This window comes from Phyllostomus discolor, chromosome 10, assembly GCF_004126475.2.
Source record: "Phyllostomus discolor isolate MPI-MPIP mPhyDis1 chromosome 10, mPhyDis1.pri.v3, whole genome shotgun sequence".
Taxonomy (NCBI): Eukaryota; Metazoa; Chordata; class Mammalia; order Chiroptera; family Phyllostomidae; genus Phyllostomus; species Phyllostomus discolor.
In genome coordinates, this window is record NC_040912.2 from 74013412 (window position 1) to 74035308 (window position 21897).

The 21897-nt window shown below is 38.5% G+C and overlaps 1 protein-coding gene across 1 annotated transcript in view; it reads right to left on the bottom strand.

The window, feature by feature from the left end:
- The window catches only part of GRM8 (glutamate metabotropic receptor 8), a 796332-nt gene that overhangs the window by 587225 nt on the left and 187210 nt on the right, over nucleotides 1-21897 (bottom strand).

The following is a 21897-nucleotide window of genomic DNA, read 5'->3' on the forward strand; positions in this document are numbered from 1 at the left end:
TTTCAAACTGTAATGGCAGAATTGAGTGGTTGGCAGAGACCAAATGGTTCACAAAGCCTGAAGCATTTATCATCTGGCCCTTTACAGAAAAAGCCTGCCCGTCTTGGCATACATCATACTAAATCCCTCATCTTACAACTTTCACTCTACAGCCAGTGGGGAGGCAGGCCAAAGATGCTTTTGGGGGGAAAAAAAATAAAACACCTTTTACACCTCCCTAATCTCTGTTCCTCTACTTTCTCTCTTGCCTGTGGTCTTTCTCTCCTCTTTCCTTCCCCCTTTCCTTGTGCCCTTTCTCGTCTCTTATTCTTTTTCCCCCTTACTGTTCTATATTTTTAAAATAGCCATGTAAAATTTCTTCCTCTGATTAAATCAAAAGGGAAACTGGTCAGGATTTTCTCTGGCTGTGCCAGGTGCTATACTAATTACTTCATTCAAAATTCATTCACTCATCAAATGCGTATTGAACACTGTATGTCAGGTACTGTCCTAGGTGATTGAACCAAATAAAGATTCCTGCTCTCATAGAGCTTACAATATAATGGAGGGAAACAAACTAAGAAATAGAGCAAATAAAGAGAGATGACAGGGGTCAGATTTTGGAGGCCCTGCTAGGCTTCAATCTGATGGAAGTGAGAAGCCACTGAAGAGTTTTGAGCTGATGAATTAAGGTCAAAGGGTGGTATGTGGGATCAGACCAACTGGATTTTACAATGTAAAAGTACTTCATCAAAAACCTATATTTAAAGCCCTGGCTGGTGTAGCTCAGTGGATTGAGCTCGGGCTTCGAACCAAAGTGTCGCAGGTTCGATTCCCAGTCAGGGTACATGCATGGGTTGCAGGCCCCGGCCCCCAGCAACCTCACATTAATGTTTCTCTCTCTCTCTCTCCCTCCCTTCCCTCTCTAAAAATAAATAAAATCTTTTTTTAAAAAAACCTATATTTAATGATAATGTATGACATTATCATTATTTTAAACATTTCATGATTTTTAGATCACTAGTATATCTATTTAATATTTCATAGATTTTTAGATAAATCCTATTCCTTTGTAATAAAAACTATGTGGATGCTATAGAGCCAGACTCCTGGATTTTGTTCTTGAGTCACCATAAAATTAAATTAAATTAAATTAACCTACATTTTTAAATATTAGGCTTGACTCAAATGAACCTAAGGACCTTTATATTTATTCACTCTAGCCCCAGACATTAGGGGCTCAACATTGTGTTCCTTCTCTCCTAAAGACACTTCATCACTTGAGTCTTGAGTCTTTTTTTTTTTCTGCTGACTGGTAGACAGATTCCCAGACTCAAATCCTATCTTACACACTGTAAGTGCTGTCTTCTGTAATATAACTGATGAGAAAGATAGTCACAGAGAAGGATTTGCAAATGAAATGTTTCTTCTTACTCTTTGGTGACAAATTAGGTAGCCCCAGCCACTCAGCATAAAACCTAAACAACATAAAAATAACCACACAAATTTGATCTCTAGTCTATTGGTATCAAGTGGTTAAACCAGACAAATGGACCCAGGTTTATATGTAAGTAACATTGAGAAATTTAAATATATACATGTCTATATAATCAACATATAGAAATGCAGTCAAAAAATTTTAAATCAATCAGCCCAGACATTTACTGCATTTTTTGAGTGGCCACTAGGCATTACCTCAGGCCCTGAGAATTCATTGTTGAGAATAAAAGAGCCAGGACCTTGTTCTCATTAAGCTAACAGCCCATTAGGGAAACCAAGCAATACATACATAATTAGAAGTATTAGGAGAGCCATGAAGAAGGAGAGAGGGTACAAGACTGCTCTTCACATGACATCAAACCCCAGTGTGGTACAGGGAGGACTGTCAATGAACCTGCCCTGTGCAACTTGAAGAACGGTACAAGTTATCAAGGAGATGAGCAAAGAGGTGGAGGAGGAAAGGAAAGAACCTGTGCAAAGGGTTTGATGCCGGAGTGAATCCAACACAATAGGGAAAAAATAGAGGGAGAAGTCTGGTGTGACTGATGGAGAGCAGGTCATGTTGGGCTAAAGGGTTTGGATCTACCTCTAAGAGAAGAGAGAAGCCCCAGGGGGCATTTTTAGAATGGAGTGACATACCTTGTTCCCATTTTGAAAAGCCAGTATGGCTACTGTGTGAAGAATGGATCAGAAATAGAAAAAGAAATGGGAGCATTTAGAATGCTATCATCATCCTCCAGAGGAGCAGGGCCGAGGTGTGGATGCAGGTGGAGGAAGTGGAATGGGCCGAGGTGAACAGATTCAAATCAATAGGGACTGGGTGTGGGGGACGAGTGAGGAGCAGGAGTAAATGACGAGCTCTCATTTTCTGACTGGTAGATGTTAGGGTCATTCGCTAAGATGGGGAGCACGGAGAACATGCTACTTCACACCAGACCCCACTTCAAGAGTGTTTTAGGGCTGGAGGTGGGAGTGGAGGTCCATTTCAGCACCACTTCTCCCTCCCAACTTGATTTCTTGATTGCAGAGGACTTTATTTCATTGGTCCATTTTTACTAAAGGTATGAGTAGCATGTTATCCTTGTAACTAGAGAAGAAGAGATGCCTTTTGGGAAGGGCAGGAGAAGAGGGAGGGAGGTTCTGAAGGCAGGGTTTTCCAGAGAAGGCTGAGCACTGCATTCAGTGCAACAGGAGGCACAGGAACCAGAGGGGACATCATGAAAGATGCCACTGACCCAAAGAAGGTGCAGATGGAGGAACATTCTGATTACTTTACAACTTTGCTGAGAGCTCACAATGCTCTAACTGCAACACTTCCCTTTGTGCTTTCCTTTCTCAGTGAGTGGGCGATGCACCTATTGACTACACCATAAAGATAACAGGACTAGGAAGGGAGGGCTGCTTTTCTCGTTCAATTGTCTTTCTCAAGCCCTCTCCCTGGGCCCAAGCACTCAGAAAGGAATGTTGAATTTATGGTTACAGAGAAATTGTTTCTGAGTGCGGTTAAATGTTCCCCATCTTTCTTTCACACAAAAGAGTACAAATACCAAGCTGCTAGATTATAAAATCATAGTTTATTTTAAAGTTATATCACATATTATGATATACTAATTATGATATACTAATTATGATGAAACATTTTACAATAATACAAAGGCATTTGAATAATCAGTTGGGACTTTTTATGACTTCCTAATCAACCCCTAAATGTATACCCTAGTAACTCTCAGATGTGGTTTCTAGAGGGAGAACATCAGCATCACTTGGGACTTTGTTATAATGCAAATATGTGGGTCCCAATCTATGGAATCAGAAACACTGGAGGTGGGGCCTAGCAATCTTTTCCATAAGCCCTCCAAGTGATTCTGAAGCATGATGGCATTTGAGAACCACTACCTTAGAACACAGCTTCCCAACCTATTCACATCTTGGCAAAAAGAGAAAGTGACTGGGCATGTTGTACATTATCCCATGTTAAGAGGATGAGGCTGCCAGAGGCCGGAAGCCACCATCCCAGGGGCTCCAGCTGCCCTAGGCCTATCTGTAGTGCAGGCCCGAGAGCAGCTCACTTATACCCTTTCACAGCCCACCAGCAGGGAGACTCTAACCTGGAGGCACTCACATTAGCACCAAAGGACATACATATAAATGCTCACCTGAACACCTATCCACAGAGAAGAATGGGTCACCTGTGGTATGTTTCTGCATTGGAATTCCATTCACAGTTAAACTGAATTAATTGCAGCTACATGTTTCAGCACAGAAAAATCTCAGAAACAAGTTAAGCAAAGAAATAAAATAAAATAAAATAAAATAAAATAAAATAAAATAAAATAAAATAAAATAAAATAAAATAAACAGCTTGTAGTTTGATAATGTTTGTAACATGCTGAACAACTGTTTGTGGCATGTCTACATGCAGTAAAAAGCCATTCATAGCTCCGGAGAAAGACACTGAGAGAAAAGGGGGTTAGGGATGTGAACCAATAGGCTTCCGCAATTTTTTATTTCTTAAAAGAAAGCTAAAGAAAAGATAGCAATAAATTAAGATTTGACACAGAGTGATATATAGGTGTTTATATTACTTTTTATTTTTTCTGTATACTTGAAATATTTCTGTTGAAACCTGCTATCAAATTATCTAAGTTTTAAGGCTAATTATGACAACAGATCTTCGGTGTTAGGCCGGGTATTTTCTTTCCGGACCTCAGTTTTCTCATTTGCAAAGCAGAAGAGGTTTTATCCCATGACCTCTGAAGTCAAACTGCCTATTTCACCTTCTATGATAGATTTTGGTGCCTGAGTAGGAAAGTTCCCAGCCCACTGCCGGTTCCCTCTCCATACACCTAGGCCGCAGCCTCCTAGGCTGCAGTGCAGCCTTGTTCCTGCCCAGCTATCTGCCCTAATAGCTCCGTATTTACAATGTCCTCGGCAACTAGGATGGGGTCTAATAACACTTCACAAAGAAGGAATCATAGGATCTGTGTTTTAGATATATTTTAAGGTGAAGAGAACAAAAACAAAAACAGAAAGGTTTGGCACGAAGACAAGCTGTATGGGATTTAGAAAATGACTGAATTTGTAAGCAACTTTTCCTTGAAGGAGAATCTTATCCCTGAGCAGTGGATTTTGCTCAGTGGAAGAGAATTTTGAATCAGCATTACAGCAAGGTTCATTACATATTCCTATTCTTTGGGTATCACCACCACCTCCTTAACAACACCTCCACATCAGATATGACTCAACACAACTAACTAGCTGACTCTTTCCAGGAAGGGAAGTTTAGCTTATTAATTTTTTACTAATTTTTTTCAGCTCCCCTCAGGTTATGCCTTATGTGGGCAATTCCCTTTCCAAATCGGTTTGTTTCTTGATCCTCCGAATGTGATCAGTCATTCAAGAACATAAACAGCATCATGTTGATGAACTATGCCTACAAAAGGTGAGGAATTTCAAAGAATTTATTAGTTACTACAACATATTTTAACTGCACAAAAAAGTAAACCCAACCACCAAGAGTTGTCATATCTTTTTAAGTTTTACTAACTTGCATATTCAAATCAGCAGGCCAGGTTAGAATAGAATTTTCCACCTCATGAGTTGCGACACCATATCACAAGTTTGATATGAGTTGCGACACCATATCACAAGTTTGAAGGGTGCCAGGCCCTTCTTAATGCATTTGTTCAATTTAATGTGGCAGGAAATATAATGTTGACTGACTAGGAATATGAATCAAAAAATAAGCAAATCTGGTTTTAGCTCAAAGACATGCTAAGAAATCATCTCCTGGCCTCAGTTTCCTAGTATGTGATATGTGCAAATTGGACATTATTTATAAGGTCCCTCCAATCTCTGAAATCCTTTGTTTCTATGGAATAACCAAATAAACCAATTATTCTGGCCTTGTATATATAGTTTCAGTCTAAGTTTTATGTATTTTTTGTCTAAAATATAATAAATTCATTAATGAGTCATGTAGACTCCAGCTAGATTCAGGGCAGTATATATATACATATTTACTTATTTGTATCTTATATATATGTTATTTGTGTTATATATCATATATATATATGATATATATGATATATATATAACAGAAAGGAACATATACATTGTTGTGTATAATATATATACAGAAGGGAAAAATACACATTGCTTCTCACTTTTCATACAAAAATAAATGCCCTGTATCTAGTATATATTAGCATACAATTAATGCTTGCTGAATTAATTAATCAATAGCTTTAATAAATTCATATTATGTCAGGGAGCTATGCTGGGTACTTATGACAATTTCTCATTAATCTTTTCAAGCCACTCTGAGAGGCAGATACTTCCTACCTGGTATGATCACAATACTGTTAAATACCAGTCAGGTTTCTAAGTCTCTCTTGGCACATCTCAGTGACAACATTAATGCCCAAAAGATAGACACGTGCTTTGTAAATGAACTTTTTAAGAACTTCACCCCTGAGTATCACTCTAATAACTTATAGCCTCCATTCAACATTATCTACAACTTTATTCTTCTTTTCTTAAGTACTTCTGTGGCATTTTCTGTTATTCATTGCCATAATGATATGTCTCTCTGGTGACCAGCAAACAAAGCTAAAATTATGGAGCCTAGAATGAGAATTAATCAGCAGGATCCACCCAGACCTCATTGTCCCTTAGATAAATACAGTTGACTTTTACTACCTTGTGGATGATTTACTTTGTGAATTACCTGTGGTACCTATTTTATCTTCACCAAACTTCTTGACATATTATACTAAGTACAACAACTTTACAACTTCCTTTAAGGGGGCTATTAGTCTGGTCAGAAAATACAGCCAATGATGTGCATTGGATTACAACAAAGTTATCTGACAGGGATTTTCATACCCAAATGGCAAAGACGAGAAATGTCGACTGAGGCTAGGGCAACTAGTAATGAGCTGAACAGCTGTACTCAAAAGGCTAGTGATTAAGAAAAAAATCTCAACCTGGATAAAGAATTGTGCCACGGGGTTCTGTTCTTGACCTTGCTCTGTTCCCAAATATTATCAACAGTTTAGATAACAGATGATAAGGTCCTAAAATGTGAAGATGACAAAAAAAATTGAGTGGGATCATGGATTGTATAAACCAAAATATACTTGATGGTGTGAACAGAGGAATCCAGTCAAACACACTGAAACTTAACAGAGATAAGTTTATAATCCAAAAAAACAAACTTCCCGACTATAGAATGTTAAAAAGTTTTGTCAGGCCTTTAAAGAGACATAGGAACTTTTATTGACAGTAAATTTCATATGAATCAACACCACAGTAGGATTCCCTGAAAGGGAGCATCTCTTTTAGCAATGATAGAAATAAGTAAGAAGTTCCTGCAAACACAAGTAACTGTCTCATGCAAGTGAGGTCACAGGCCTGTTCTTCTCAGCACTGGTAATTTACTTCCGTGCCGCATTTGGTTTCTAGTGATGAACCTTAAAGACATACGCAAAGTGGTGCTGAAACTTAAAGATGTGGACAAACTGGACTCAATTTCTCACACCAGAAGGATCCCATGTCAGATGAAAAGACATTAAAAAATAAAAATAAAATTTGTAGAATAAGATATGTTTAGTCTAGAGGAAAGAAGACTTAAAGAAGGATATGATAGCTATCTTAAAATATTTTCAAAGTGGTTGTATGGAATAAAAACAGTCTTAATGTGAAGAACCCATAGAGGTCAAATGGGAACCAATAGGTCCAAAAAACACAGAATACTCTTTGTCATAGGAAATTTATGATATAACATTATGAGATTATGAGCTCGCCCGTTTTAGAAAGGAGGAAAACAGACTGAACACTCTGCTGGGAGGATGTTACATAGGAGATTAATATATGAGTGGGGGTTCTGTCTCAGTGAACTTTGAGGTCTCTTGCAAACCTGAATAAAAATGAATTCACAATCTACAAGTTGCCTTAAAAAAGTGACATTAAAGACTTACTCATGTTACTCATGGTCTTAGCAAGCCATGGTCTGAAGTTAAATCTGCCACCCACCCACTCCTTAAATATGTATATACATACGCACACATTAAAAAAATCATCTTAATTTTTGTCAAGGTGAAATAACCAGCAATGCCTCATAAGTTCAGATTCTACTATTTGAAATGTAATAATTCAAAGGGGAATAGAATCAGAGTTTGCCATCTCTAAGGCAAAAAAATGTTTGTGAAGTAAATTGTTAGTATAAACAAGATTTGAGGCTTTAGGAGACTATTCTGGGTAGCGTGGGCCCAGCTCCCACTCGGAGATGCACAGGACCCACGTCCATGGATAGGTTCTCCTGTGGGGAATCAGGTCTGCAATGTGCCTAGGCCGCTTTGAGTTTTGCTCTTGCTAAAAAAAAACTCCCTCATCCTGAATTGAGGACATTTACTGCAAAGTAATTTCCTAAAATCCATACTAAACCTTCCAAGGATGAGTGTAACCGGTTCAGCCACTTTTGCCTTTTCATTTGCAAATATCCCTCTTCTGTGATGTGATTAGCAGCATTGGCTCCTTTGTTTTCTGTAAAAGGTAATCACCTAAAGCCAACCTGTGCATAGTAAATGAGGACCATCATGTAACAGGTGGAGCAACCCAAATAAAGGCTGGTCACAGCAAGGGCCAAGGCTTTTGCTCCCCTTGAGAGGAAAAGCCATGCAGTCCCTTTTCCTCCACCGGACTCAGTAGTCTATGAGAATATCTCATTTCATCCATAATGACACGGACACTGGCTGTCCATTGGTGGGCCATTGGCTGCATCAGAAAGCTTGGCTTTATATCTAAAGTGAAGAAAACACACCATTAAAAACACATGTAATTAGCTTATGATTTCTGTACAAATAAATCTTTACAATTGCTTAATAGTCCATTCTATACCCTATATCAAGTAGGACTTAACAGTTGTAAGTTCTCGTTAGCAGCAATTATTCTGAATACTGTACAGACATCAAAGTAATAAAGTTAATTTTATTAAAATTTAAGAAATTCAGCTTTTGTGTGGACTGAGCATTCACAAGTTTAAATTAGGCCCCATTAATTCAAGTTACTTAAGGGTCTTTTTTGATGATACATTGCTTTATGTCCTTCTTGATTACCCATAAGCAAGATATGATGATAGATCACTACTAACAAAAACAAAGTAATTATAATCTAGACAGAAGTAAAAGTAAATATTCTAAGTAGTCCAAAACTTATCTTAAAGGAGTCAAGCAAAGCTAGAGGTCACACAAACTGACCATAAATTACAGAAACGGTGAGTCGCACACAGGACCCAATGCTGTCGAGTGCATAACTGGTAAGGCCACGAGGGCACGTGACCTCTGCAGGTACACAGCACCCCACACTCAGAATGGTTGCACACTGGGTTCAATGTCCATAATTTAGTATCTTGCAGGTCTTAATTTTTTAACACTGGGCCCTATGGACTATGTAGGTGGTACTGGAAACTGAGATAGCAAAGGCAACCAAATGAAATGCATACACACTGGCAAATTCTAAAAATATCTCCATTTATTAATGAGCAACAATATCCTGTAATCAAGACACAGCCTGTTGGTTAAAGTTATAAAGAATCACTTTGCTTGTTTAATGTGTAAACCAAAGCTAATTAACAAATTTGCTAATTGTTTTTCACTGCTGCAGATGTGAACTGCCAACCAGTAAAGCTTGAGTATTCAAAAGTAATCAGCCACCACTTCAAACTCCATCAAAATGTCATGTATCACTTTCAGGAGGCACAAAATTTAGGTACATTTTTACTGGAGTTATGGAAGGAGTGATGAAGCAAGTGTGAGTTTTAAGACAACAATCTCTTCACTTCACTATGGAAAATTAGAAGTAGCAAAGAACCCTTGTAGCACTTTATGCTTCCTCAGTATTCCTTGGATTGTGAACTACCAAAGCCACAAGTGAATGAGGGAATTCTGAACCTTTGCTCAAACTGTATTCTCCTTGGGGGGGGGGGGGGGGGGGGGGGGGGGGGGGGGGTTGTAAAGCTCCTTTCACCAGTGAAAAACATATACCTGAAATCCACATCTACAGCACAGAAGGAATTTCTGAAACTTTAAATGTCACAAATAAAATCTTGTATATATCACTATCTTCTCAACTTCAGAATCTACAGATGAAAACAATCATTTCTGAACACAAATCTGAACACAAATCTAGAAATGAAACAATCAGAAAAAAGTCAGGGTGAAGTATTGAATATGAAACCCATCTTAGTTTTAACTTAATTTTTCCCTATTTGATTTCAAGTTCATAAATGGAATCTATATAGCTCCAGAGAAGTTCATTAATAGTACCTTAGATTTATATAACAACATTTATTCCAAAGAGCACAAAGAACATTCACAAACAGCACATAACTTGTCCATATACTTTCCCTATAAAAATCAGGGGGAAATGCATTATGTTCACTTTTTTAATGATAGCACTGAGGCACAAAAGGATAAAAGCTTGCCCAAGACCTCGCCCCCCGCCCCCACACACAGAGCAATTCATCTCTCCTTTTTAATACTGTTATATTATTAGAATCTCAGGGCAAGATTACTATTATGAAATATTTGCCTACAAAAGATATTAGTTACAATGTCATTTCAATTATAAATCATTTTATCTGCAGCATTATTAAATAATTTTTAACAAATATGTAAATTAAGAGATTATATTTTCTTAATCTCATTCTGAAATTATATTTAAATTCACCACCAGCTCACATTGCACAGGCAAAGGAAAACTAATATATGGACAACCTGTGATAGGAGCAGTCTATTAAATAAAATTATACTTTGATTTATAAACCTACCTTTCAAGAACAGGGGTTTTAATTTCTGTTAGGGCTCATATACAAAATTTAAAAGAGCCATAATTCATTCCAAAAAAAATTTTCTAATCTATAATTCACAATTCAGTTGCCTCACTACCTCTCATCTCAAGCCCTTATTCAAATAATTGCAGATCTGTTGCTGAATTTTAAAAGCCTCCTTGGAGTCACGTCCTTAATTGGCGTTGTGACGTCTTACGTCATGATGTTGCGTCACCATGTGATGACGCTGTGCCATCACACACATCATCGCATATTGACACAATATCATGGCATAATATCATCAAATTAAATTCATCAGCATTCCCTCGGCCTGGCCCCAGGAAGGGCGAGAGAGATTAAAAGATTTTCTTTACTCTTGTCAAGATTCCTGGTCTGTAGGTGGGTACAGCGGACTTCACAAATCATTTCCTGGACCTCAAATTAGGGGCATTTGAAAACTATAAGGGAGAGTTTATGGGTACGGTTTTCATAGGTTATTTGTTTTGACCCACAACTAATAAAACCTGAGTCCCATCTTAGAGATAAATATTCACATATGTTAGTCTCTCTCTCTCTTTTTTTTCAGATCACATTGTAAGGTAATGTTTGGCTGGTAAAAAAAAAAAAGAAAGAAAGAAAGAAAAAGAAAAAAGAAAGAAACCTAATTCTTTGGCTCCTCACTTCTTGCCTTCACCATCCACCTCCCTCCAATTCTTTTTCCTTCTCCCCCACATTCTGAAATAGCAAGTAATGAGAGGGACGGAGGCAGATGCCGTCAATAGCTTTGATTGGAAACATTTACATCAGGTCAGAGGTAGTGTTGAAAGCTATGACAGGGACCTTTTGCCATCACAACTTTCAGAGAGTCTCCCTATTAGTAGCCATTATAAACATGGAGCATTTAGATGAGACAAGTCTCATCCAAACGTTATCAAAATGACATCTGGACATTATCTGAATTTACTTACACATTCTTCCAAAAACATGTAGTTACCAGTTAATTAAACATAACATCCAATTTGTGCTTACTGTCAGTGAATGGCGTCTCTTTTATTAACTCAGTCACTATGTGCCAGGCACTGTTCTAGGTTCAAGGACTCAAGTACAGCAGAAGAAACAGTGTCACTTTGAGGAACTCACAGAGCATCTAGGCAAGCAACAGATTTCAAACAGGGCTCTAATGATGTTAAGACAGATGAGTTGCCACAAGGATCCTGCACCAGAAGTAACATGTTTTTGAATCTTGAAAAATGAATAGGCATCCCTGACCATGTGGCTGCATTGGTTGGAACATCCTCCTGTGCACCAAAAGGCTGCAGGTTCAATTCCTAGTGAGGGTGCACACTACAAGCAACTGATCTCTCTCTCTCTCTCTCTCTCTTTCTCTCTCTCTCTCCCTCTCTCTTCCATCCCGTCTCCTTATCCCTCCCCTTCCTCTCTTACTCTTGCTCTAAAATAAACAAACATATCTTCAGGTAAGTATTGGAAAAAAATTAATAAGAAGAGAAAAAAGTCCCAGGTTCAAATTTTAAAAACTGGGCATATGGGAGACCTCAAAGTATTACATTAATGCATCCTTTTGATAGTTTCTCAAAATTATTTGTTCATGTAAATGCTATTTTGAGGAGTACTGACTCACACACTAACATGGCCATACTCTTGATCATAATTACAAACAGCTTCTAGATGAATCTTAAATACAATACATCAGTGCAGTAGAGTTATCTTTTAGGAGAATTTTCTATCCATGAAGCTAAATATGTCATTCTGTCTTCATAACCAAATAAAAATTGAAAATCAAAGTCACTTGTGTTTTCTTGAAAGCATGTGACTAGCCACAACAATCTTGGTAGCTTTCTTCCTGGTATGTACATAAAGATGGATTAGAAAAATCCATGCTGATGACTTACCATTTAAAAATAGGCACTGAAGGATATGTGTTTTTTTTATATACTGTGGAAGAAGCTGCAGCTCAGTCAATAGTAAGTGATTATATATTCTGACATTTGTTCACACATCAAAGCCACTGATAACAGTGTTTTCTCCTGCTACTATCATCCCCCAGAGATGTTTAAAACGGACGTGACAAGAGAGTAAAACTTTAGAGGATTTCCGCCCCCGAAGACTCACCACCATCTTCGCAGAATTAACTGATGTTGAGAGGCAAGTTTTTAAACACGTTTATAAAATGTCACTTTCTAGCTTTTGTCATATACCCTTTTGGAAGTCAATAATTATTCAAATATATATAATAAAAAGCAGAGAATTAGTGCCTACACTCCCAAAGACATGCAATAAGTAATAACTGATGAGAGAAGAAAATTTCCAAATACGAATTCTGCCCTACATATAAAACACACAAAATTTTCTCATGAATTAGTAAAGAAAAAAAGGTATAATAAGAAATTCACTTGAATAAATGATTCAGTTTAGAAAACAAAATATAGAGAAAATGGGGGAAGTATCTGAAGAAGATGGAAACCCATAGCTATAGGCTATGAAGTTAATGAATTTCTTAAGACTTGTTTCCTTAAGAATTTCAAGTACATTTTTTTAAATTCCGAATCCAGAAGAAAAAAAAAAACAACATAAAAAATGTCTTGTTTTTGCAGATTTATTCAGGTGGCTATTAATGTGCTTTTAACCTAGATAGAATTCACTTTATGCAACAGAGAGATGTGGCAACATTTTTACTTGACATATCTTTTAGAGCAAAGGATCTTTTGTAGTAGAAGAACCACTCATAACATGCCTGTTTTATAAGTTTGGAGTTCCACGTGCTAGCTTTCTCAGATTGGGACTCACTCCTGCACCTGTCTCAGTTCTGTGGTGATGGACTGGGCCTGGCCATGGGGACAGGAAGTGTTCACACGCAGCCTGTCTGCCTCCAGTCTATACCTATGTTGAGATGTGTATTCTACACCTACATCTGAGACAAGCATGACGAACACCTGTGCTCATTTCCTACTCCCAGATTTTTTCTTCTACTTCTTGAAAATTTTTCAGATTCTCATGAACTACAGCAAAACAGCCCACAAGGAGATTTTAGATTTTGTTTACTTATGTGAACAATTTTCTTTAAACTATTCAATTCAGAGAAAGGAAATAGTAAAAGTACCCCCATTTATTAAGGACCTGCTAGCTACTACTACTAGAAACTGTGTTACGTGCTGTACATGTTATTTAATTCAGCCATATATTTAATGATCTTGAAGAGGAACACGTTTATTAGCCAACATAAACTATAAAATTCAGCTATTTGAATTAATCTGATAGCTCATCATTTTTAAATAGTACGTATATTAACATTTTCAAATGCCTCTATGACCTGGGCACTGCTATTTTAAAATTAACCCAACTTATTATCATTTCCTGCAATTTCTAAGTAAGTGGATAGAGATAGAGCTATGAACTTCAGTAATAATCTCTGGCTTTATGGTCCTTCTAATGGAATACTCAGCCCCAAAACCATCTTCCTCTCCCCATACTCTCCTTCTGCCTGCTAGCACTTATGGACATTCAAGTGCTACTATGTCCCCAGCCCCTACTCTACCATCTGGGATGTCTGTTGCCATATCTCTGCTACCCTTACTAATGACATGGACTTTATCAGTGCTTTCCTGGCTTCCACCTGGACACTCCCAGAGCTCCAAGGCTTCAGATGCCAGTGTTGGAAAGAATGCTTTCCTTCAGAATGGAAGTACATCCTGCACTTCCATACAAGAGATACAGTCATAACTTGGTACTCATCAGCTTCAGAACTTGTCAAACCCTGTACTTGTTGCATTTGGATAAGAAAAAAGTTTCAGCACTCTGCGCTTGCTTGGGACCTGTTGCACTTGCCAGAACCTGTATAATTCATGACACTGCACCGCAAGAGAAAATGCTTCATCATTCAGTACTTGTCAGCTTCAGCACTCATCACGAGTTCCAGGACAAATTATCAATGAGTATCAAGGTGCTACTGTATGTACTTTTTCACAATAGGGAGGGAGGGTCCCAGTCTGTGACAAAGTGGAGAAGCATAAATTAAAGCCAAGGGTGGGTGAACCTGCATTTCTGAAACACCTTCTTGCCCCATCAGCTTCTGGCCTTTCCCAAGGTCCCTGCAGGGGGAAGGCCAATCCCAAGGAATTTAGATACTCGGAGCTAATCAGAGCTGCAAGGGGAAACAGACAGTGGTTGAACTGGCTAAACCCTGGTATGCAGAAGCCCAGTCCCAGCAAATCTGGTGAAATATACATGACAAAAAAACCTATACCAAGAACAGAGTTGGGCTTGATGCAGCGCACAATACAGAGCCCCTGCTATTGACACAAGAGCTAATGGTGTAATGAAAGTTGTATGGAAAGATCCAGAGTGGGGGGAGGGGGAGGAATTGGAGGAAGCAACCATTGGAGTCAGAGCTGCCATGATACTGCAAACATGAAAACTGGGGTTGGCTGGTGGCAGGGCCTGTGGGGGAGTGAGGGTCCAATCAGAGACATTCAGCAGGATAACAGTCAGTACTTATGAACATAGTGAAAGACAAATACAACTCCAAGGAATTTTAGCATGAGGAATGGGAAGAAGGTTGGGCTACTAACAGAAATGCGAATGTCAGAGTTTGTGGGGGTGGAGATGGTGGTACAGACACATAGACACATAGATGTGACCAGTTTGAGAAGACAGGGGTGCCCAAGTACAATTCTCGAGCCGATTATCATTGCCATGGTTCCATGGAAGTCCAGGATAGAGATGGTGGGGTGGGGTGGGGGGCACCTATTTCCCAAAAGGCGGCTCAACACAAATCCTTTCAATAACAATTAAAATTTCCAGCCAAAACAAACCAAACCCATTCATTCATTCATTTAAAAAATAACAAGTTAACATGGCTTTCCATGTGAAAAAGAAATAGGGCTTTCTTTCTTACTCAAAACTATTCAGAAAATGATTCAAATCATTCTCACTCTGAAACTTTCACTGAAAAGCTTTGATTTGTTCAAAGAAGAATTACTTTAAAAAAGGGATAATTCCTTTAACACTTCAGTCTGTAACTTGATGACTTTTTTTTTTCAGAGATTCCATTAATTGGGTTTTCTTAACATTTAATAGTAGCAAAGCCATCACACTGGAGAAAGCTCATGTCGTTCATCAGCTTCCTCTCCAGCACCCTGAGAACACCTGATGACGATTTCAATCAAACTGATCATTCACTGAACATATAATCATTAATAATTTAGTAGAGCAATAGATCTATTACTTAATATAGTGCTAACCTTTTACAATGTTTCTACCCAGGGAAAGGACTAACAATTTGTCACAGAATAACTTATATCAGGCCTTAGCTTTTAGAGGTAACACTGTGTGACTCACGGAATAGCTAAACACATGCAATTATAAACCACATTATGAGGAAATAGTTAACCTTTGTGTAGCATTTAAGAGTTTACAAAGTACTTTCTCAGACATTATGTCATCTGATGCTCAAAACAGCGCTGGGAGAAAGTATGAGCAACCCAACCTATTTTCTAGGTGAAGACAACAAGGCACAGAAAAGGGATGTGATTTGCCTAAAGCTGCTTACTTGAGTGGTGGAGCTGAGATTCCCCCTCCCCCAGAATCTGTGCTCTGTCTTCTGCACCACGATTCTCTTGTGGTGTGAGAAATACTGATGCCAACAGCCTTTTTGAAGCCGGCCGTCCTTCACACACAGCTGCAACAGCCCATCGTGCCGTGGCTCTGTTTCCTTCTCTTTCTTGGCCACCTCCCACTGGTGATCAAGGGTTCTCGCATGGGCTCTGCCAGGGGAGCATCATAAGCTGCCATTTTTAGGGTAAAACTACTTATTTTCTCATGAACCAAATCACATGCAAGCATTTCCGCAATGCACACCCATCATCTCTGTAGCCAAGGAAGTCGCACATCTGGTAGTAACAGGTGCTGTATTTATTCTGTTTGAAATGATTCCTGCCATGTGATAGCTCGTGTGAACAGCAAACAGAATTCTACCCAATCAAGAATTACTCTTTCTCTCAAATTCTTAAAGGAGACTTGTCTTACTGTAAGCTAATTTTGTGAGGGTTCGTTTTGCCCATTCAAAATTTAGCTTGATTTGAGAAACTATCTGGGATGTTCTTTATTAGGGTTCTCTCTCTCTCTCTCTCTCTCCCTCTCCCTCTCTCTCTCACCAAGACTGCCTATGAAGAAAAGCAATGCTTTAGTTCTACAATCTGCTCTTGAGAATTCCTCGTTATGCTTAAATGTCTCCCCTTTGTTTAAAAGAATATTATCCTGCAATAGATGCATGCAATTAAAAATGTCATTAGGTAAAACTGACCTTTCTTTTATAGCAAAAGTAAACTTGATCCAATTTAGAGTAGCCTGTCAGGCCCTTTCTTTACTAGTAACATAAATCATTTTGTTACAATAATCTTTATTTCCATCTTAATCATTATTTTTTTTTACTTTTGTGAGTGATATTTGTGTAACAACACTCTGAGGACCACATAAAACATACTTTTAGACAAAGCTCCTGAAAAGGTGGTTTGTGGTTTAGAGGGAACAACAAGGGGAGATTTGACCACCCCTGCACAGATTTAGGTAACTGTATATGCCTGATCCCTTTAGACCAGTACCAGCAGGCAACAGAAAAGAGTGCTTTCCCACTACATAAAGAATTTACTCTAATATGGTCAACGCTGAGTTTTCCCCACCCCTTTCACCCTCTCATATGAGTCAAGGATAACCTTCCAAAATACCTGGTATAAACAAAACTCTTTAATAAATTAAAATTTTCACCACTTAGAATTTGCGCTCAAAAGACACAGGTAATTTTTTTTTCAATTTTCCCATTATAGTGGACATAAAATCAAGATATACATTACAGTGATTAGACGTTTATATACCTTATGAAATGGTCACCCTGATAAGTCTAGTATCCATGTGACACCATACATAGTTATTATAATATTATTACCTATATTCTTCATGTTATATTTCACATCAAGACATAGGTGGTTTGCTAATCAAAATCATATTCTTTAGGGGAACTTGCGGCCAAAACTCCAAATTCAATTTATTAACACACTCAGCAATAACTAAAGGGTATTTTAGCAATTTAGTCTGAGGTTTCAAACTTAGAAAAAAGCCAATAAGAGTACCAGGCCTGGTGCTAAGGAGATTCCAGGCACATTACCCATATAGAGGCTTCTACAGTGACTGTGAGATTTCCCAGAACGTGGTACTTTTGGTGCTAAAAACGGGACAGTCCCAGACAAATGAGTCTGCATTCCCTAGATTCACGATGAAAGAAAAACCTCCAATAGGAGCTGGGGCAAATATGGAGGAGGATTTGCTCCCAGGAACAGGGCAAGAGCTACACTGCAGGAGCCAGAACACAAGGTCTCAGCTAAGCTAGTGGCCTTGATGCAATGTCACCAGAGTATTAAACTAAATCTATTTACTGACCCCCAACTGTGGACAAGATTAGCCCCAGAGCAGGAGACAGGCTGAGTCTGCAGTTGGGGCACAGATGGCCACACAACAGAGCTTGGAGCAATAAGGGGGGAAGATTTCCAGAAGGCCTACCCTCCACGCCTAGCTTCTTTGCACTCTTCTCTTAGCCTGATGGGTCAGCTCTTCTCTCGCCTGCATTTGAACTGGGATGCACCACTCTATGCCTTCATGGATGGAGCAGAGCTCCCCCTGCAACACTGGCATAAGGATCATACCAGAGTTATAGCGCTTCCCTGTTTTTGTGAAGGAAAAGTCTCTACGTGTTATTAAAAACACATAAACTTAGAACTTAGTTTGAGTTTCTGTTATACTGAAGCACTTGTCAATGGAAGGGAACCAAAGCTCTTTTCCACTCTCCCTACAGGCAGCCAGACACCTCTCCCTTGTACTTAGGAAACTAACTTCCTTCATTCCTTCCTCCCTTCCTTCCTCCCTTCCTTCCTTCCTCCCTTCCTTCCTTCCCTCCCTCCCTCCCTCCCTCCCCCCTTTCTTCCTTCCTTCCCTCCCCCCTCCCTCCCTCCTTCCCTCCTTCCTTCCTCCCTTCGTCAAGACAATAACCTCAGAATACAACTGGCTGCTCAAGCAGTGGTTGTACAGCCACGTAAACAGATGAGAGAACCCCAAGGAAAAAGTAGAACTGAACATTCGTCCCTTTGCACCTGAAGTTTCCTCTCTCAGAACTAAATGTTAGTGACACTTGAGACACTGATTTATTTCACTAAAGAAAATAACGACATCCCTCCACACTTGAGCGGCGTCGTGGCGCCATGGTTAGGAGCACCCACTTACTCCATTGTTAAATGTAGGATTGTGATTTGTTTTTAACCACTCGGATACAACTTTCCTTATCTGAAAAAAAATGAGCAATCCAGCTCACAGTTTGCAGGGCTTTTGTGAGAACTAGACAAGATAACAAATACAGAATGCTACATCTGATACAAGTATATGTTCAACAAATGCAGGGTAGCTTTCTTTCCCATTTCCCTGCCAATATCCTATCTGCAAGTGAACAAATAGGTAACTCTTGAATTTGGGAAACATATTCATTATTATTGTTTAGTACCAATGTCAGTAGCAGCATAAAAGGAACTAGTTTAGTTCGTTTTCTTTTTCTTTTACATTGATCTTAACCTTCAAAATCCAAATGTCTTTCTAAAATACCATTCATCAGAATAAACAGATATCCTGCAGAGACAACCTAATATTTGCACTTATAAAGTTATAAAATGCACTTGAACAATCAATTTATCGACTCGCTTATGAGTGTGTTATATCCACAAGTAAGCTGGTTTCTATACTAGGGCCCTTATATACAAGCTCCATTCTTAGTACCTCACTGGATTTGATTGTCCTTTAAGTAAAATCATGATTTATAGGAAAAATGGTGAATAGTGCACTTAAAAACCTCTAAAGTTGATTTTTACTTATATCACCAACACATACATCAAGTAGAAGATCACAGAGTTCACCATCATTTTTGAGTAATAAAAATGACAAAAATCTGGAGTTCCTTCTATAATAAGGTATAAAAGTCAATACAGTCCATAATTCTCCCCATACCTTGTCCATGCAATGACTTTCCAAGTCACTATAAAACAGGAGGCATCACAGGGGCTTGTTGGAAAAAGGGAGTTAGCACAGGGATTGTTTTCCTTAATTTTGATAGCTATTATTGCTGAAAATTAAGTTGTTACCATATGCCAGGGCCCACCCCAAGCACATTATAGATATATAAATCATTTTCATGTTTATCTCATATATGCTTATTATATATGTATACACATATATATGATAAATTGGTTCCACACTCACAATAATTCTGTGCTGTAGGGACTATGATACAGGTGAAGAAACTAAGACTTGGAAAATAGCTCAAGGTCTCAGAGGTAGGACTTGAACCTGTGTTCATCAGACTTCAAAGCCCATACCTTTTAGCCATTAAACTATAAGATGATAAAGAATTTTTTTCTCCTTTGGGATAACATTAAAATTCTAACTAAGAAAGTCACTGAACCAGTTAATTTCATCTTAAGGGTCTAGAAGCATTAAATGATGTATCATAATAGATACTTTGGTTTTAATCTCCAAATTGTCCACATACCAGGATCTGTAGACTGTGCTTTCTAAGAGTTTCAGCCTCTGGATTATACTTACTATCCTACAGGAAATACTGTCACTGCCAAAGAAGTTCTTTCTCCAAACTAGCTTCTTAGATTGGATGTAAGTAGTTTAAGCAAGTGTCCTTTTATGTTCTCTTCTTCATGGCTAAAGAAAACTAAAAAGCTTGGAGTTTTATCCACTTCAAACACTGAATCTCAAAAGTCTTGAAAAAATGTTGTTTTCAACTGAACTTGCAAAAGTTTATAATGGTTAATTTGATGTCCTAGGGTATTCAAACTATCCCTTAATAAGATTAAAACTGGACTTTTTCTTACAAACTTCAAATAATGATTTAAGACCACCTCATTCTGCCTTCTTTGTCCGTTGATGCCATTAGGCTCACTCAAAGTCAAGCATGAAGGTGAACAGATATCAATTCAAGAACATTTAGAGCTATGTTCTCTGCATCACTCACAACAAACCTCCTTAGGGGCCTCCTTTTTGGCCCCTGATGGGGCCTTCATTAGTTTGAACAGATCAACACCTAGGTGGAAATAACCCCACCTGAAAACTCAGCCATCTTTCTTATCCCTCTTCTTATTTGTACAGGTCAGTTCAGAGATAATGGGAAACACTGTAACTCAAAAGAAAATGTTGTCTCTGAAATGTAAATCAAATTCCTAGATTAAAAATATAGCGATATTTCAGAGTCATGGTTGACTTTTACTACCCTTTTTTTCTTTTGTCAGAAATAAATCACACTGGCCTCCTCTCTGTTCAAGATATTTCAAATTGAATTTCGGAACCCCGACTGAAAATAAATATGACAAAAATAGAAATCTTGTTTTTTTTTGTATCAGGATTTCCCCCTTCTGTTCCCAAATGCCCTACTTTGCCATGAGTGGGATGCCACTGATACTGCTGATAAATTATCTCCTGAACTTATCGACTTCTCTCCATTCCCTTTGATCGCTCAGTTCTTACTCAAGCTGTCTGCAGTGCTGCCACTCCACCCCCTGGGACATAGTGAGGCTTATGATCTGTTCCCAAGACTTTGCCTGGCTGTCCCTGCTCTGTCTGATGTATTCATGCCTCCCTGCCCAGGCTAACCGGCTCAATGCTTGCATCACTCAAGCATCACCCCGTACAATCTACATCTACCCAATCAACCCTCCAGTATTAGCTAGGCAGACGTTTTCCCTTCCTTCATTTTTATCACACTTGCTCTGGAAAGTCTCAGAAGGCTGTCTCTGTTTGAACAGGCTTTGTATTCGCATTTTACTGAGCCACTTCCTTCACAGCCACAGAGATTTCTTGTGTGCTCATCTCATCCAACAAGATGCTTTGAGAGTGCTCACATATTTCAAAAGTGTCCCATTATTTATAGAAAAAAAGTACAATCCCCTGAGCCTGGTATTTGAGGCTTTCCAAGGACTCGCTGTGTTTGTGGGGTTTTTCCCCCACTCACTCCAGATTATATTGACCTCCTTTCCTCTGAAACTTCTTAGCATTTATATCTGTATCATTTCTTCTTGAACTGAATTATGTATTTCCTTGCACTGTCTCATAAGGATTTTATGTGTGTTTCTTGCCTATGCTACCAGCAACCAAATACTGAACCCTTATATTGCATTTCTTTTTGTAGCATCTTGCTCAATACCACATATATCATAGGCACCAAAGAAATAATTATTAATTCAGCAAAACTGAATGAATGAATGAATGAATAAATATATAGTGCTACCTCAAAACATAAAGAAATACAAAGAATGTTCATAGAGAGGTAAAAAGTACAATTTAGGGTAGAAAGCTCCCAGTGTTTTTTCAGCTCACATGATAAATCTTACACATTATTTTTAGGCAAATCTTGAAGAGGGGTGAGATAAAGTCAGATGTTCCAGTTCCCTTTGTTCCCTTCTTTTATTTTGTCAGGGGATCAGACAAGGTAAAACTAGCCCACCAATAGTTTACAAATAAACCATACTTGTTTT